At 50.0% G+C, this 17,405-nt stretch overlaps 1 long non-coding RNA gene across 1 annotated transcript; it reads left to right on the top strand.

Moving 5' to 3' along the window:
• The first annotated feature begins 10,563 nt into the window (after positions 1 to 10,563).
• On the top strand, positions 10,564 to 16,860 carry LOC138565978 (uncharacterized). The gene is made up of 3 exons (XR_011301752.1): positions 10,564 to 10,639; positions 11,055 to 11,086; positions 16,392 to 16,860. It is a non-coding gene; the product is annotated as an uncharacterized lncRNA (long non-coding RNA).
• The last annotated feature ends 545 nt before the right edge of the window (positions 16,861 to 17,405 follow it).

The following is a 17,405-nucleotide window of genomic DNA, read 5'->3' as shown; positions in this document are numbered from 1 at the left end:
CTTCCTATCTCAGGAATAGCCATCCCGACTGGCTGTTCTGCATCGCGCCAAACCTTACCTGCCTTCCACTTACCTTCCCTGGATCTGCCATCCCGACTGGTTGCTGTCATCATCCTTCGTTCATCAGTGGTAAGACTTTTTGCTTCACAAACGGAACATTTGGAAAGCCCCTGGTTAATCCGTGCACTCAAGGACGCTCTGCAGCTGTGCACCATCCCGAATCCAGTGCGACTCTCGTGCCGCCCAGGTATTAGCATCCTCCTACTAACATTTCCTTTTTCTTATTTTATCCCTGTCGTTGTGTTCTAAGCTACTCAAATCCTCCATTCAGTCTCCACTGGTAAGATCCTGTCCACCTCTTGAATTGTGTCTTAGTTTAATCCAGTTAGATACTAAGTCTTGTTATATTCCTAGGTGATTCCCGAATTGTGCTGTTCTTCTATCCTACGGGGGGAAAAAGCCCAGGTATTATATCAGTTAGTAAGGCTTACAGGGGACAACTGTTATCTTCGTGTTACTCACTTGTTATTCTTCCTTTACAGGCTGGTTCGTGGCGGTGCGCTTTCTCCCCGCCCTTCTGGGTGATCAGTCCCCTTGTCTGGTTAAATACAGCAAGTGGTCATATCATTTTGAAGGTCTTATTCCCTCACAGAGAGGAGGCTTGGGTAGAGGCCCTACCCAAAGCTCTTCAAGCAACTTCCTGGGTTTTGGATACTCCCCGGTTCCACGCACTCATCTCACCGGTGAGTAACAAAAACAGAAGCCATGGATGAAGCTGATCCTTTGGCTGCTTTGTTTCGCTTGGTGTCTGAGTTACGATCTGACATGACATTAGCTCATGATGCCATGCATCAAAGGATAGACAGCTTACGGAGTATTCAAAACCCCCCGACACTCGGGGTAGACATGGCGGGTGCGGCCGCTTCAGGTTCCGGTCTGCCTTCAGCTTCCGCCTCTGGGTTCTCTGCGACCCCGGTTTTGATGGCCACTCAATTCCCGTTGGCCCCTCCGGAACGCTTTACGGGAGATCCAAAACAATATCGGACCTTCATGAATCAATGCAAATTGCATTTTTTGTGTCGGCCCACCGCCTTTCCAAACGCTACCACCAAGGCAGCCTTTATTCTTTCCCATCTCGGGGGTACAGCGGCTGCGTGGGCCAACCCTTTACTTGAGTCCAACAGCTACGTCCTCTATGACTGTGACGAACTTATATTGGCCATGAATAAGGTTTTTGATAACCGTTACAAATCTCAAGCATCGGACCTGGAGTTGTTGAGTCTACGACAAGGCTCTTCTTCTCTTTTTTCTTATCTCACCAGATTCAATCAGCTAGCTGCTGAAACAGACTGGCCTGAAGAGAAGAAATCAGCCGTATTCTACCAGGGGTTGTCCGAAGAACTAAAAGACATCCTAGCCACAGTACCGGTCGTTCCGACCTCCTTCGGTGAATTATTAGATTTGGTGTTGCAAATAGATGCCCGAAGGTCTGAAAGAAGAGGAGAACGTAAAACACCAATCCTTACCCCCGTTCCAGCAGATGTAGTTACTCCTCCTCTTTCGATTCCAGAACCCATGCAGATAGGGGCGGTGAGGGGTCCTTTGACTCAAGCCCAACGTGAATATCGACGTTCACATAATTTGTGCATGTATTGTGGTTCTTCAGAACATCAGTTGAAAGACTGTCCCAAAAGACCGGTCAAAAAGGCGGGAAACGCCAAATCCCGGCGATAGATAGAGTCCCTACGCCGCGAGTGTCTTCTTTGGACTCACAGGGTTTTTTGTCTGCTCCTGTCAGTCTTCCTGTGTTATTTACCACGGCCGAAGACGCTACGTTCCCCTCCGTGGCTATTATAGACTCCGGAGCTACGGGGAACTATATGGACTTTGACTACGCTGCAAAAAACAAAGTGCCCATTCTACCAAAGGCTCAACCCGAGAGGGTCCATACTGTGGACGGTACAACTTTGGTATCCGGTTTGGTTACACAGAACACCTCCCTTGTCAGCATGAAGACCGAAGACGGACATGTGGAATCGCTTTCATTCGATCTAATCAAAGCTCCTCAATACCGGGTCATATTGGGTATTCCATGGTTGCAACACCACAACCCTGCTATTGATTGGGTAAAGAAAAGTGTTCGATTCCCTTCTTTGGAGTGTAATGAAAACTGCTTTCAGGATACGTATGTATGCCCGGAGTCTTCCTGTCAAGCTCTGGTGGCTTCCTTGTCTGTCATAGGTGCCATCGTTCGTGACGCTAGTAAGGACATCCCTTCTGAATACGAATCCTTTCGGGATGTGTTCGATAAGGGCAGGGCAGATCGATTACCGCCTCATAGGACCTATGATTGTCCAATAGACCTGTTACCTGGGGCCAAGATACTAGCCGGAAGAGTCTATTCCCTTACCTTACCAGAAGACAAGGTTCTGAAAGAATACATAGATAAAGCCTTGGCCACGGGCTTTATTAGGCCTTCCAAATCCCCAGCGGCATCTCCATTATTCTTTGTCCCTAAGAAGGAGGGGGACTTGCGCCCTTGTATAGATTACAGGGCATTGAATAATGTTACGGTAAAAAATCAGTACCCTCTCCCGCTGATATCAGTGCTTCTGGATCAACTTGGTTCGTCAGTGGTGTTCACTAAACTTGACCTCAGGGGGGCCTATAATCTCGTTCGGATTAGAGCAGGGGACGAGTGGAAGACTGCCTTTAAGACACGGTATGGCTTATTCGAATACTTAGTGATGCCGTTTGGACTTTGTAATGCCCCGGCCACCTTCCAGGCCTTTATGAATGACGTCTTCCATGATTATCTGGATCAATTTGTCATAGTTTATCTAGATGATATCCTCATCTACTCATCCTCTATGAAAGATCACTGCGTACATGTGCGTCTTGTGTTACAGAGGTTGAGGGAGAACCACCTGTACGTCAAGGCAGAGAAGTGTGTGTTTAATTCCGCCGAGGTGGAATTTCTTGGTTATGACTTGACCAGTCGTGGCATTCGTATGAGTCACTCTAAGGTTAAAGCGATTCTGGAATGGCCCGTTCCTGCCTCAGTTAAAGCACTGCAGTCCTTCTTGGGGTTCTCCAATTTTTATCGACGGTTCATCCATTCATTCTCGTCGATCTCTTCTCCTTTAACAGCACTGACCAGCTCCAAGAAACCATATGCATGGAATCCGGAGGCACAGCGGGCCTTTGAAATCCTGAAGACCGCCTTTTCGACAGCACCGGTCTTGCAACACCCAGACCCTCTCCTTCCCTTCCTAGTGGAGGCCGACGCCTCCGGTTCAGCGGTTGGGGCAGTACTGTCACAAGAATGTCCCGATTCGGGAGAAACCATCCAGTGGCATATTTTTCCAGGAAATTGACCCCTTATGAACGCAATTATCCTATCACAGAACGTGAGTTATTAGCCATCAGAGATGCCTTTGCGGAATGGCGCCATCATCTGTTGGGGGCCCGTCATCAGGTTACCGTCTATTCGGATCATCGTAGCCTCCTTGCCTTCAAATCTATGAAGTGCCTTACGGCCCGACAAGCTCGTTGGCATCTATTCTTTTCCCAGTTTAACTTCGTCATCACATATAGACCGGCTCGCCTCAATGCCTGTGCTGACGCTCTTTCAAGGTTATCCCACGGTTCCTGTGTTTCTAGGGCTGATCGTCCCCTGCTGTTACCGGAAAGGGTGGTTTGTGCCTGCACTCCTCAGCCTTCGCTCCGTGCCCTTATATCATCTTGGGTGACCTCAAATGATGAGGAATGTGAATCTTTGAATCTCGACATCGTACAAGGCTTGCCTTATATTCAGGGTCGTCTCTTTATACCTCCTGGAGAAGCACGTCTTCGAGCTTTAGCCTGGTCACACGATTCCTTGATGGCGGCACATCCGGGGCAGCAAAAGACGTTGGAGGCGCTGCGACGTTGGGCTTGGTGGCCGTCAATGTCCCGGGATATCATCGATTACGTGGCCTCTTGCTCAGTGTGTGCTCAATGCAAGGTCTCGAGATCCAAGTCTGTGGGCCTTTTGCGGCCTCTTCCGGTGCCACATAAACCATGGTATATGGTTTCCATGGATTTCATCGTGGATCTGCCTCCTCTAAGCGGTTATGATACCGTCTGGGTTGTCATCGACTACTTCTCCAAGATGGCTCTGTTTGTTCCCTGCTCAGGGTTACCTTCGGCCCCCGTCCTGGCTTCTTTGTTTCTCAAACATGTCTTTCGTTTCTTTGGACTTCCCTCTATCATAGTATCGGACCGTGGCCCTCAGTTTACTTCTCGCTTTTGGAGGGCTTTGACTTCTTCATTGCACATCGACGATCGTTTCAGCTCTGCATACCATCCGCAAACCGATGGACAGACTGAGAGGGCTAACGCCACTTTGGAACAGTTCCTCCGATGCCTGTGTCTCCAATTTCAGTCTACCTGGTTGGAGACGCTCGCCCCTGCCGAATTTGCCTACAATAATTCGGTACACTGTGCCTCGGGTGTATCACCGTTTTTTGCCTTGTATGGATTCCATCCACGTTCTTTGCCCTTGGATCCGGCACTCCCCATTGACAACCCGGCCGCTCAGGATTGTGTAAGAGAATTGGACTCAGTCCGTGAGGGTGTTCGATCCCATCTTCTTCTTGCACAGGAGAGAGCAAAAAAATACGCTGACCGGCATAGGACTGCAGCTCCTGAATACAAAGTGGGCATGAAAGTTTGGCTGTCTACGCGCAATCTTCGTATTCCTGGCAAACGTATGCTGCTCCCGAAGTTTGTGGGTCCTTTTCCCATTACGGAGGTTTTGAATCCTGTGGCGATGCGTCTTTCTTTACCAACTTCGTGGAAACTGCATCCTGTTTTCCACGTCAGTCTCCTCAAGCCTTGTCTTCCTTCCACGCGCCTACCTACGCGACCTTGCGCTATCCGCGTGGATGGCGAAGATGAATATGAGGTTGCCGATATATTGGACTTCCAGCTCCGCAGGGGTCGGCCCTTTTATCTGGTCGATTGGAAAGGGTATGGTCCTGAGGATAGGTCTTGGGAACCATTGTGTAACATCCACTCGCCTGTACTCCTGCGGCGTTTCCATGCCCGCAAGGGGTTGCCGCCGTCTTTGGGGGCGGATGCTGTTATGGGTCGTCGTTCACCCCCCTCTGTGCGCAAAACCCAGCCACCTGCTCCTCTAGCACTTCGACTTCCTAGTGCAACTACCAGAATGAAGAGGAGATTTGTGGCACTCCCCAAAAGAATTCGGCATTATGCTGCCCCATTTCGTGCACGATGGCAGCTGCCGTGGAAGTTAGCGGATCGAAAAACTACATTCCCCAGCAAACCTGGCTCCGTACGGTAGTTTGCCGGTAGAGCCTCGCATTGGCTTGCCCCGCCTCTCTCACTGATTTAGTCCATGGAGACAGCCAGGGCGCCACTTCTGTTTACAGCTACTCCCGGCATTTAGAAGCTCCATCTTCAATTGCTGAAACCTCCTTGTTCTTACGGATTCGACTCAGACTGTTTACTGGACCCTCTATTTTGGAATACCCTTATTGAACTGCCTTCCCGTGTACCGAACCTGTTTTTGCTTCACGGACACCGCTAGAAAAAGTTTGTCTTTGTTATTGTCCGCTAGTGTACCAGACCTTGCCTGCCTTCGACTTCCTATCTCAGGAATAGCCATCTCGACTGGCTGTTCTGCATCGCGCCAAACCTTACCTGCCTTCCACTTACCTTCCCTGGATCTGCCATCCCGACTGGTTGTTGTCATCATCCTTCGTTCATCAGTGGTAAGACTTTTTGCTTCACAAACGGAACATTTGGAAAGCCCCTGGTTAATCCGTGCACTCAAGGATGCTCTGCAGCTGTGCACCATCCCGAATCCAGTGCGAATCTCGTGCCGCCCGGGTATTAGCATCCTCCTACTAACATTTCCTTTTTCTTATTTTATCCCTGTCGTTGTGTTCTAAGCTACTCAAATCCTCCATTCAGTCTCCACTGGTAAGATCCTGTCCACCTCTTGAATTGTGTCTTAGTTTAATCCAGTTAGATACTAAGTCTTGTTATATTCCTAGGTGATTCCCGAATTGTGCTGTTCTTCTATCCTACGGGGGAAAAAGCCCAGGTATTATATCAGTTAGTAAGGCTTACAGGGGACAACTGTTATCTTCGTGTTACTCACTTGTTATTCTTCCTTTACAGCCTGGTTCGTGGCGGTGCGCTTTCTCCCCGCCCTTCTGGGTGATCAGTCCCCTTGTCTGGTTAAATACAGCAAGTGGTCATATCATTTTGAAGGTCTTATTCCCTCACAGAGAGGAGGCTTGGGTAGAGGCCCTACCCAAAGCTCTTCAAGCAACTTCCTGGGTTTTGGATACTCCCCGGTTCCACGCACTCATCTCACCGGTGAGTAACAGCCAGGGTCATAATGACCCCCTGTGTCTTGTTCCATCTGGCCACGCTCTGTTGGTCAGCCCGGCAGGGGCTGGGAGACAGCTTTGAAAGCAGATAGTGAGTGGGGCCAATAAACCCATTGCGCTGTCGGTCTCCCCACTGAGGGATGGCATCTGCCCTTTCAGCTTTTACAGTTGAAAAGGCCCCCCCACGTAGTTTCCCCCATATTGGCAGTCTTATGACACAGAAACCTACTGATAATCTGCGGCTTTTAATCACCTTGCTGCATTATTTTGACTTCATTATTGATTTAAGCACTCCACAGGTGCCTTGGACTATTTTTCCAATCAGTAAAACAAGGGTTGGCCTCAAACATCAAAAAGAAATGGGCCCCCACCAGCCCTGACAAATCTTCAGCCAGCCCTGCTCCCACTTCCCTCCGAATTCCCTGAGCCCAGCCAGGAAGCCAAATAGCTATCCCACCTTCCCATTGGCCACTAGTCGTACCTTTCATCCCAATTCAGAGGCTGTTTACTTTCATAATACTATGCTAATCTCTGGAGAGGTGGGCTATCTAAAAGCTGAGACCAAAAGTTAAGACTTTGGTTTTATCAAAGTGAGTCTGCTGATATCGCATGGATAGGTTTTTGTGTTCTGCATGTTTGAAACTGATGGCGCTCCTTAACGATCTGCTCAATGGTGTTGCACCACTGCACAGTATTCTTTTTGTTTGGGTTATTCGGTGTGCCACCAATAAGCCAAAACTATTGCTTTAGCGAACAGACAGAGGTGGAAATAGACTTTTTTTCTGGGGCATCCCTCCTACCGCAGTGAAAGAGGGTCCAGCGACGGGAGGATTAGGAGGGTGTAGGGCAGGTATTTTAGTCACCCCATGAACATTTGCCTCTTCCCCTCAGAGGATTTATCATCAGAAAAGTTCAAAATCTGCACCCCTTTTAAACCTAAAAAAACACATCAATTTTTCCCGTACAGTGCAACATTGACAAGAGATTTCACAGGGCTCCCTCTCAGACCCTCAAGTGGTCTTATGGGGAAGTGTCTCACTTTGGAACCTAGCAACCACGGTTTGAATCCCTGCCCAACATAGTTTAAAGCACGAACACACCACAGCATTCTAAAATAAACATCTAGTGCACATAGATTTCCCAGATTGTGGAGCTGTATCTGAGATCTGGTGAGTAATTTTTTGCGAGATCCTGGATCTGGGAAGATCCGTCGCAATGACAGGATTGAGTACAGATAGGAAGAAATGGCATATGAGGAGGGACACAAAGCTTGTAGATGTTGTTTAGTTATTTGCCCACACATTGGGCCTCATTACACGGATGGCGGTAAGGATTTACCGGTACCGGTAAAATACCGGTACCGGTAAATCCTTACCGCATTACTACGAGGTCCCTTTGCGGGTTGGGGGATTTAACGCCTGCTTTTTGCAGGTGTTAAAATCCAACCCGCTAAGGGACCTCGGAGCTAATTACGGCACCGCAAAATTGCGGTGCCGTAATTAGCGCCTTCCCCATTCTGATAGAGCCCTATGGGGCAGAAATGGGAATGGGGAAGGGCAATGGCGGAAAGGGGATTTACCGCCCCTCCAACCTTGGAATGGGGCGGTAAATCCCCTTTCCGCCAAGGCGGTGCCGGTATTTTATCGGCATGAGCCATGGCGCTAATAGCGCCATGGCTCACCGCCTACCGGGTAATGAGGCCCATTGACTTCTCATGGCCATGCTAATCCCTATGGAAATTCTCATCCAGTTCCTGCCCTCCCCACCCAAAACACCTCCTCATTGGAACTCTGAGCTAGCTTTAAACATGCCTTGCCATCAAACTTTGCCCTCAATGTGACTGAAAGTGTTTTCTCAAAGGAGTCTTCTGAGAGTTAATGACTTCATTGCAGTTGTAAACACAGAACTGGTGTAATAAAAATTTCTTCATCAGGTCTGCCTTTGGCCACTCGATTTAAAAGCCCCCTGCATGTCTTTATCTGAAGTCCTGTTAAAAACAAGCATTGGCAAAGCCAACAGTTTCGCCTTGTGTATAAGTATTAGGCATTTTCCAGGCACTGCTATTAGCTGTTCAGGTACCCAAACCATTTTGCATCTGGCACCATCAACGGCCAGCTAACACCAATACAAGTGCCTTTCGCATGCCTACACGAAAGCCCAAACTGTTAGCATTGCCAATGCCAACCCTTGATGCACAGGACTATACATCAAGGTTAAAGCAAACATACTAATTGGCTAAATTGGCCCACATTGAATTTAGGCCAATATAGCCAGTAATAACACTAATGGTGCACAGTCAGCCTGGACATACTTTCTGTGGCATGGCATTTCTACTGGCTGTGAGTCCGTACATGGTAATAATGGCACATATTGATGCAGCCTGCAAGGACATACATGAGAACAACAAGCATGAATATATTTTTATACTAGCATATGTTGTGTGGAAAGGTGGCATGAAATGTATTGGAAAATGTTTTTGTGCACGGTTTGTGATTTGCAACTATTGGGATTTTCCATGTGTTTCCATAGAAAACCAATTGCAAACTGTATGGATTTCTACCCAATTTTGCAAAGAAAGTGCTGTAAAAAGCATCGTTTTCACCCAATGTTTCAAACATGTTCTTGGGAGTGAGAACCCCCCTCAAGCAACCCTTGTTTGGTTTAGTCTCCCTTAATGTGCTCTGTTGATCCTGCATAATTGGCACACACATTTAAGCCTCAAGTTCAGAAATGTACCAGCCTCCACTGTACATCACTTGTCACTGTGTATCATGTGTGTTTTAATGCGCACATAGGGGCAGGTGGCTCCTTAATGATATGATATGGCATTTATAATGCGCCTGTACACAAGTGTTTCTAGGTGCGACAAGGCAAGGAGGGGAAACAAAAAAGGAGGACAAAACACTGATCTTACTAGGCCTTGTGTCATTCAGATCGTGCAAGAGCAGGGAAGGGGGAAGGGGAGAAGTGTAGAGGGTGGGGTAGGATGGAAAAGTGCAGGAAGAAAGGAGAAACAAGACTGCAGCCAACAGGTGGCAATCGTGGGTACTCATAAGTGCAGCCAAAGGGTGGAGAATAATTGCAAGAGAGGGGACTGCAGGGTTACAGATACAGACCACAATTGCAGAGGAGCCAAGAGGCAGTGCGGGATTGTAACTGGACAGGCAGGGACCTGGGCACGAATTCAGAGGTTAAGCAGTGCATGGGTCAGGAGGTGATCAGCAAGGGAGAAGAAGAGAGAAGGCTGAAGCAAAGAGAAAGGTCTTGAGTTGCTTCTTGAACCGGAGATGGTTCTGCTCAAGCTTCAGAAAGGCAGGAAGGCTGTTTCCAGAGGGAGGCCCCAGCTGAAGAAGGAGATCTGCCCCCAAATATTTGCTGGGAAATGTGACTGACCCACAGAGAGTTGGAGGTGGCAGAGCAGAGAGCTCATGTCATCCTATATATATTTATGCATATGATACAAAAGTTAGTCTGCCATAAACCTTTCTTCAGTAGAGAAATCTAAGTTTGCTCTATTTGATTTGCATTTGTAGTAATAAACCATATTTGGGAATCTGCACTCAAACTCAAGGACAGATTTCTCGAGTGTCCTGTTTGCGTAGGTGCTGCCGCTGGCCCAGTGCAAAATATTGTAAGGGGGCCTCACCAAATGTTTTGCCCCGGGCCTCACCACATCTTGTGACATGCCCCCTCCATCCATTTGGGGTTGGAGGGGAGAGGCCCAGTAGAAAACTTGGCACAGGCCCTCCAAGGCATGGGGCAGTGAGCTTGGGCCACCCTGGGGGCAGATGGGCACACTAATGTGCCCATCTGCCCCATGGCAAAGGGGCAAAACAATACAATTTTATTTGAGAAAGTACGCTGGAATTTGAGGGGTTAGAGGGCACACTAGACACAGGGATTATGATGAATGGAAGGGGACTGGCTGCTTTGCAAGGAAAACTAGTGCATTGCTGGGTGAGGATTGCTGGATCTGTGCCTAGCAATGGCACGGCACATTGGTGTGCTGCTTACTTCCTGTGCACAGTATTCAGACAGGGGAAGTGAGCACCATAGTAAGTGTGCATTGGGCGTTGTGAAGGAATTAACGTTGTGACTACCCCCCGATGCTCAGTAGCGGAAGTTGAAGATGGGAGCATGGCAAAGTGGGTTGGTTTTTGCTGGGCTGACACTGATAATAAATGTGTTTTTTTCCGTTTACAGGTCTTGTACAGTTCAAGCTTCTCCTTTGTTATGTAAGTATGGAATTAGCGTTTTTTCAGCATTGTATATTTAGCAGGGGGTGGATTGTTGGTGTGAGCCGGAGTGGGTGCTTGGGGGGAGTTATTGTGTTGGCCTGGCACACACGTGCAGGGGCAGGCCACACATTGCCCTCCATACCAGCTGAACAGTGCTGTTCCCCTGGGAGGGCAGTTTGCCACTATGCCATCTGCACAATATTTACTTTGTGTTGAGGGTTTCCATATGCCCATTGGTCTTATTCAAATTTGCTATCAGTGTGCAGTTCACCCTTCCGTGGTGGTAGAATACTGGGATGTGCCATGTATCTGGTTGAAGGAATAGAAAAGTTTGCAGATAGCAGCCTGAAAGTTTGGATGTGTTATTGGTGGGCTGAGTACAGATTGTAATTATTTTTTGTTTCCTTTGCAGTTGTGGCTAGTCGAAAGCTTTCGCTGACTTATGTGAGTAGTACGACATGTGCTTTTCTTTTTATGCTTTGTAATGTGGGGGTGGATGGTTACTATGGTGGGAGGGACTGTGGCTGGAGTGTCAGTGGTATGGGTGGGAATGGGTATTGGGGAGGTAATGTGGGCAATGATGGGTGTGCCCTGAATAGATGATGTTGGCTGCTTTGTATGAAAAAAACTTTTGTAAACATAATGACCACCACTTTCTGAAACATGTTTGCGCTACTAATGCAGATGTTCATTTCTTCTCAGCATGCAATGCACACTTGGTATGGAGCGCTTTCCTTTTATTAGAATGGTCACCATTTGTGTCGTCCAAGTCCATCAGTGGTCCCAGTGAGCCCTGCCAGGGTCCCATCCTTTCCCAGGGGGCAAAGCTGGAACGCAGGCCAACCAGAGGTCCAGGACAGTGAGGGGTGATGTTGCTGGCCTTGGGTGCCCGTCTCCCATGCAGGTCTTTCGTCCCCCAAGTTCAGCAGTAGTTGCAGGGAGCCCCGGCATGGTCCCCATTCCTTCCTGAGGGGAAAGCTGTAGCGCAGACCAGCCAGAGGTCTAGGTTGGTCGGGGTTGATGTTTCTGACCTTGGGCGCCCCTCTCCCTTGTTGGTCGACTGCCCCCAAGTTCACCAGTGGTCCCAGGGAGCCTCAGCAGGGTCCCCATCCATCCCTTCTCCGAGTGTAGGGCTGTAGCGCAGCCTAGCCAGAGCTTCAGGTTGGTCGTGGGTTATGGTCATACCCTTGGCCGCCTGTTTTCCTTGTTGGACTACAGTCCTCAAGTGAAGCGGCGGTCCCATGGACCCCCGGCAGGGTGCCCATCCCTCCAAGGAGGGAAAACCTGCAATGCAGGCCAGCCTGAATTTCAGGATGGTTGGGGGTGATGTCCCCGGCCTTTGGTGCTTGTCTCTCATGTTGGTGGACACTGGTGATTGTGTCTCCTTTGGCTCGCTGGGCACTGGTGATTGTGCCTCCTCCGGTTCGCTGAGCTCTGGTGATTGTGCCTCCTCTGGCTCGTTGGGCACTGTTGATTGTGCCTCCTCTGGCTCGCTGGGCACTGGTGATTCAGGCTCTTCCACCTGATATGCCCACTTAGCCGCAGGTGTTGTGGTTGACTGACGGGGGGCCTTGCTGGCAGGTGTTGTGGTCGACTGACGGAATACCTCGCTGACAGGTGTCGTGGTTGACTGACAGGGGACCTTGCTGGCAGGTGTTGTGGTCGATGGACGGTGGACCTTGCTGGCAGGTGTTGTGGTTGACTGACGGAGGGCCTCGCTGGCAGGTGTTGTGGTCAACTGAAGGGGGGCCTTGCTGGCAGGTTTAGTGGTTGACTGCCGGGGCTCTGTGCTGTCAGGTGTTGGTGGGTGCTGTGGCTGCTGGGCAGCCTGTGTTTTCTGGTGGTGGGGATGGGGCTGTGCAGTAAATGCTGTGGCACGCTCGTGTCTTGCCGTGGAGGTGACTGCCACCTGGTTGGAGTCAGTAGTTTTGCGTCGGCATCGACGTGCAGCGGTGGAACGTGGTGTGGTGGCTAGTTCACCCTCGCTGTGAGATGAGGTGCCTGTGAGGAACAGTGAGGCAGGGCATTAGTAATGGGTGTGCATCCATCTGACATCAATGCTAATACATTGTGAGTCATATGCATTGTCATGCACATGTTGGAGGGCCTGGCATGGTGCACACAGGAATGTGTGGGGGATGCAGTGTGGAGGCATCCTTGTGGTACGGCCATGGAGTGTGCTGTGTCTGTTGGCTGGGGTACTGGTGTCTGGTGGCTTGGGTGTTGTGGCCATGCCACAGGGGCTGTGTGCCATGTGGGGTTTGATTGTCAATGTGATGTGTTCCTATTGTGTGCGTTGATGCATTGATGTAGGCTCTGCGGGTATGGACATGGTGGGTGTGTCAGATGTGCGACTGGTGTCATTGATGTGTGCATCTTGCCATGAGGTGGATTGGGCCATGTGGTGGCTCGGTGGTGATGGCAGCTGTTGGATAGTGATGTGTGTCTGTGCATGTAGATGGCTCTTGCGTGTGCATTACAGGGGACATGTGGGGTGTGTCAGTGGGGTTTGTTGCCTGTCTTCCTGGCAGGTACTTACTTGCGTGCAATGTGGCTGTTGGTGGGTCACAAGACAGCAGGGATCTGGTGGCACTGACTTGTCATTATCATTTGGACTTAACCATTGGCATTGGGGATGCAATGTGTGTGATGTGACTTTGGGATTTAAGTTATGGCCACTCACCGGCATCATCAGATGACACTGCTCCCATCTCCGCATCTCCTACTCCCTCGATGCTTTCAATGTGGAGGACGGTGCTGCAGGTCTCCTCCCATGGCTGAGGTTTTATGGGGGATGGCGTACGACCTCCTGTGGCCAGCCCCTGCTGCACTCTGTGGCGAGGAGGTTACGGACCCGGAGATGTAAGTCATCCCAACTCTTATGACAGTCTCTGACTGTCCGTGGTGTTGTCCCCACTGCAGACACTTTGGTGGCCACTTCCTCCCATATCGCCTTCTTCCTTAATTGTGCTCAGCTCCAAACACCACATCGGCATGCACCACTAGTGTGTCAGCTAGCACATTGAGCTACTGCTCACTGAAGTGGGGTTTGCGGCGATGGACGGTGCTTCGTGTAGATGTCATTGTCCTCAGTGCCGATGTACACTTGGTATAGCAGTTGCACTCCTGTCGGATGACGATTGAAGTAGATTGTGATTCTAAAGATGGCTGCTGGTGCATTTCCCATTCCGGCACGATAATGTTGTTTCCGGTGCCGGTAATTGACTATGCCGCTATCGGGGGTTTTGGAGCCGTTACTGGCATGCTGGTGCTACCGTTTCAGGCATGCCAGAATGTGCATGCACGCTGACTCCGAATCTGCTGTAGATTCTGGCAGCAGTGCTACACAGACACGGTAGCACCGGCATGCCGGTAATTTACTTATTTTACCAGCAAACTCGTAATGATGCTCATAGCTTTTTAAGTCCGGTTGCTGTATCGTCTTCATCTGTGTTCTGAGACCGACACCACTTCCGCTTGAGTTGATCTGAAATGACAGAGATACTAGCAGTCATCCATGTTAAATACTCACGTAACTAATTTCCTAACTGTTATGCAATTGTCTGGGCATCACTCATAGTCCTCGATGGAGGAGTCATAGGCATTCTCATCTGCCTCCCTGTAACTAGTTTGTGGGGTGTGAGGTGGTGGTCAGAGCCAGGCTGATTTTTCAATGCATATAATGCAAGGGGCAGGCAATGCAGCCACCCCTTCTTCAGTGTTAATTTTAGCTTTGCTATCCTTTCCTTGAGAAGACCATTGAGTCTCTCACATATCTCATTCGCTTGGAGGTGATACGCAGAAGAGAACTTATGTTTAATATTAAGCAATAAGCTAATCTGTCTGAATACATCATTCACAAAATGAGGTCCATTATCTGACCTCAGTACCTCACATTCTCCCCATCTGGGAAATACTTCTCGAACTGAAAACTTCACAGCGCAAGTGGCATCAGGATGTATGCATGGACCAGCTTCAATCCATCTTGAGAAGGGGCACACTACCACTATCATAGACCTATATCCGTTACAGACCTGCAGCATATCAACATAGTCAATGGGCCTCATTACGTCCCGGACGATTATGACCCACCAATCCGCTATTAGCAGCACAGTAATTAACGGTGCCTCTAATAGCGGCATGGGAGCGGGCACACGACCCTTCATGTCGGCAATACCGGCATGGCGTAAACAAGAGGACATCACAAGTCAGGCGGCCATGCAAATAACGGCCTACTGAAGGCCGAAAAGTACCTTACCGGCATGGACAAAATACCGGCATCGCTGACCACCCGTAAACGGCCATGCGCAGTGTTCCCAACTGCCGCAGGTGCACACAATCAGCACAGGTGGAGGAAATATAGACTGGGCAAGCACAAAAGGAGCACACCCCACCCCTTCCCACACCCAGTCACACACCAAAATGATTCCCATACTACTAGCAATGCTCGGGCTGGAGGACATGATTGCAGTGGAACTCCAGCAACAACAACAACACCAACAACAACAACAGGCAGCACAGAGGAGACACAGGAGGAGAATGAGGGTTAGGCAGGCCCAGCATGCCCCACCAGTGCAGCCAGTGGTACCACGCAGGCAGCCCCCAATCTCTCGCATCAGAGCCAGTCCATACAACCTAACCCCTGAGCAGATCCACACCCTGTACCGTCTGGACCACGCTACATGGTGCGACATGCAGGGCAGAGATCCTGGTTTCTCTGTGAGTTGCATGTTAGGCTCATGGAAATGCGATGTGGGTAGGTGGGGGAGAGATGCATACTTCACCTGGCTGAGATGGGGGGAGAGATGCATACTTCACCTGGCTGAGATGGGGGGGAGAGTTGCATACTTCACCTGGCTGAGATGGGGGGGGAGAGATGCATACTTCACCTGGTTGAGATGGGGGGGAGAGATGCATACTTCACCTGGCTGAGATGGGGGGGAGAAATGCATACTTCACCTGGCTGAGATGGGGGAGAGAAACGCATACTTCACCTGGCTGAGATGTGGGGAGGGAGAGATGCATACTTCACCTGGCTGAGATGGGGGGGAGAGATGCATACTTCACCTGGCTGCGAGTGCCTGAGAGAATGGACCATGCTCATACCCCAAAGCAGGCCAGACCGGACACGACACCTGACCACATAATGCAAGATGTAAGCTGCCCTAACATGTAAATGATGCAGTCTTACAACCATTCCATAGCCATCAACATGTGCACTGTACTCAATCAGACCGTATCCCCTGCAACACAATTCAGCTACAAGCAATTAGTATGGCCAATACACAGCACCAAATACCATCAACAGAAAGGACAGTCCTTCATTACTGCGTACAAAGGAGTAACTTGAGGGCCAAATACTTTAATACACCACTACACTGACACAGAGGTCCAACAAAAGTGCATGTCACCATTTGTTGTGCATAGTGAGATCATCATGAGGCTGCCATCAACGGTGACAGGATGAAAGCATACACATGACTGCACATCAGCCAGATCATGGGAACAACCGGCGTGGACTAACACAGTGCATGAGCACTCACAAGGAATAGAACCCCACTGTGCCCACTAGACGATGGCACGCACACCTGTCCATAAGAGGAATACACACATAGCAGTCACATCGTGTGTCTCCATTCATGCATAGACATGTGCTTGCAATCAGGAAATAAATGCATGCTATGGTGTCATTGATACAGGTCCCATATGATGTGATGACTTACGCATATACATTGTTGCCCACTTGCAGGAGATGCAGGCTATCCCTTGAAGAGGTGGATCCTTACCCCAGTCCGGAACCCACAGAACAGACACGAGGAGGACTACAATTGTGCGCATACACGTACCGGTGTGGTGATTGAGCAGACATTTGGCCTCTTGAAGGCACGGTTTCGCTGCCTCAGCAGGTCTGGTGGGGCACTCCTGTACGGCCATGAGAAGGTGGCCAAGATCGTCATGGCATGTGTCATGCTACACAATATGTGCATCAGACAGAATGTGCCTCTGCCCCCTGATGCTGAACTGCTACCACCTGACGATGAGGATGAGGGGGGTGGAGATGGGGCTGCACTTCAGGGAGACAGCAATGCACAGGAGGGACGTCCCATGCATCAGACTCTGATCAACCAATGTTTCTAGCACACATGGACGGGGAGTGTGACATGGAGGTGGCACTCAGGGCACTGGGTGTGTCAGAAACATGGACACTCTAGACTGTTCACCAATAAAGCACACGTACACAATAAGCAATGTCCGCACATGTGAATTATGATTTCCCAACAGGTGTATTAAAGAAATATAACAAAGCGCACAAGCCCTCCACCCCACACACCCTCTCCCCCTCCCCCCTCAACTCCCCCACACGCCCTCTCCCCCCTCCCCCTCAACTCCCCCACACACCCTCCCCCCTCAACTCCCCCACACACCCTCTCCCCCCTCCCCCTCAACTCCCCCACACACCCTCTCCCCCCTCAACTCCCCCACACACCCTCTCCCCCCTCCTCCTCCCCCCTTGACTTCCCCACACATGGTGTGCACTGGCGTGCACCATTAGTCCACATGGGACCAGTATGTCTGGCTGTACCTACAGCCCTCCCCCTCTTCCAGCACCAGGTGCACCCCTGTCCGATCTGCGCAGGTTCCGGCCAGACCTACGCACGGGGCTGGTCCTAGTTGAGCTTGCATTGGAAGATGTCCCAGGTTGTTCTGGCAACTGTGGCGGATGCATGGCCTGCATTGCTGCCACCATTTCGGAGAGGACTTG

The sequence above is a fragment of the Ambystoma mexicanum genome, chromosome 2p (genome assembly GCF_040938575.1).
Source record: "Ambystoma mexicanum isolate Mex_15411 chromosome 2p, UKY_AmexF1_1, whole genome shotgun sequence".
Taxonomy (NCBI): Eukaryota; Metazoa; Chordata; class Amphibia; order Caudata; family Ambystomatidae; genus Ambystoma; species Ambystoma mexicanum.
The sequence above is the reverse complement of the archived record's forward strand: the minus strand, read 5'-3'. Positions and strand labels throughout refer to the sequence as shown.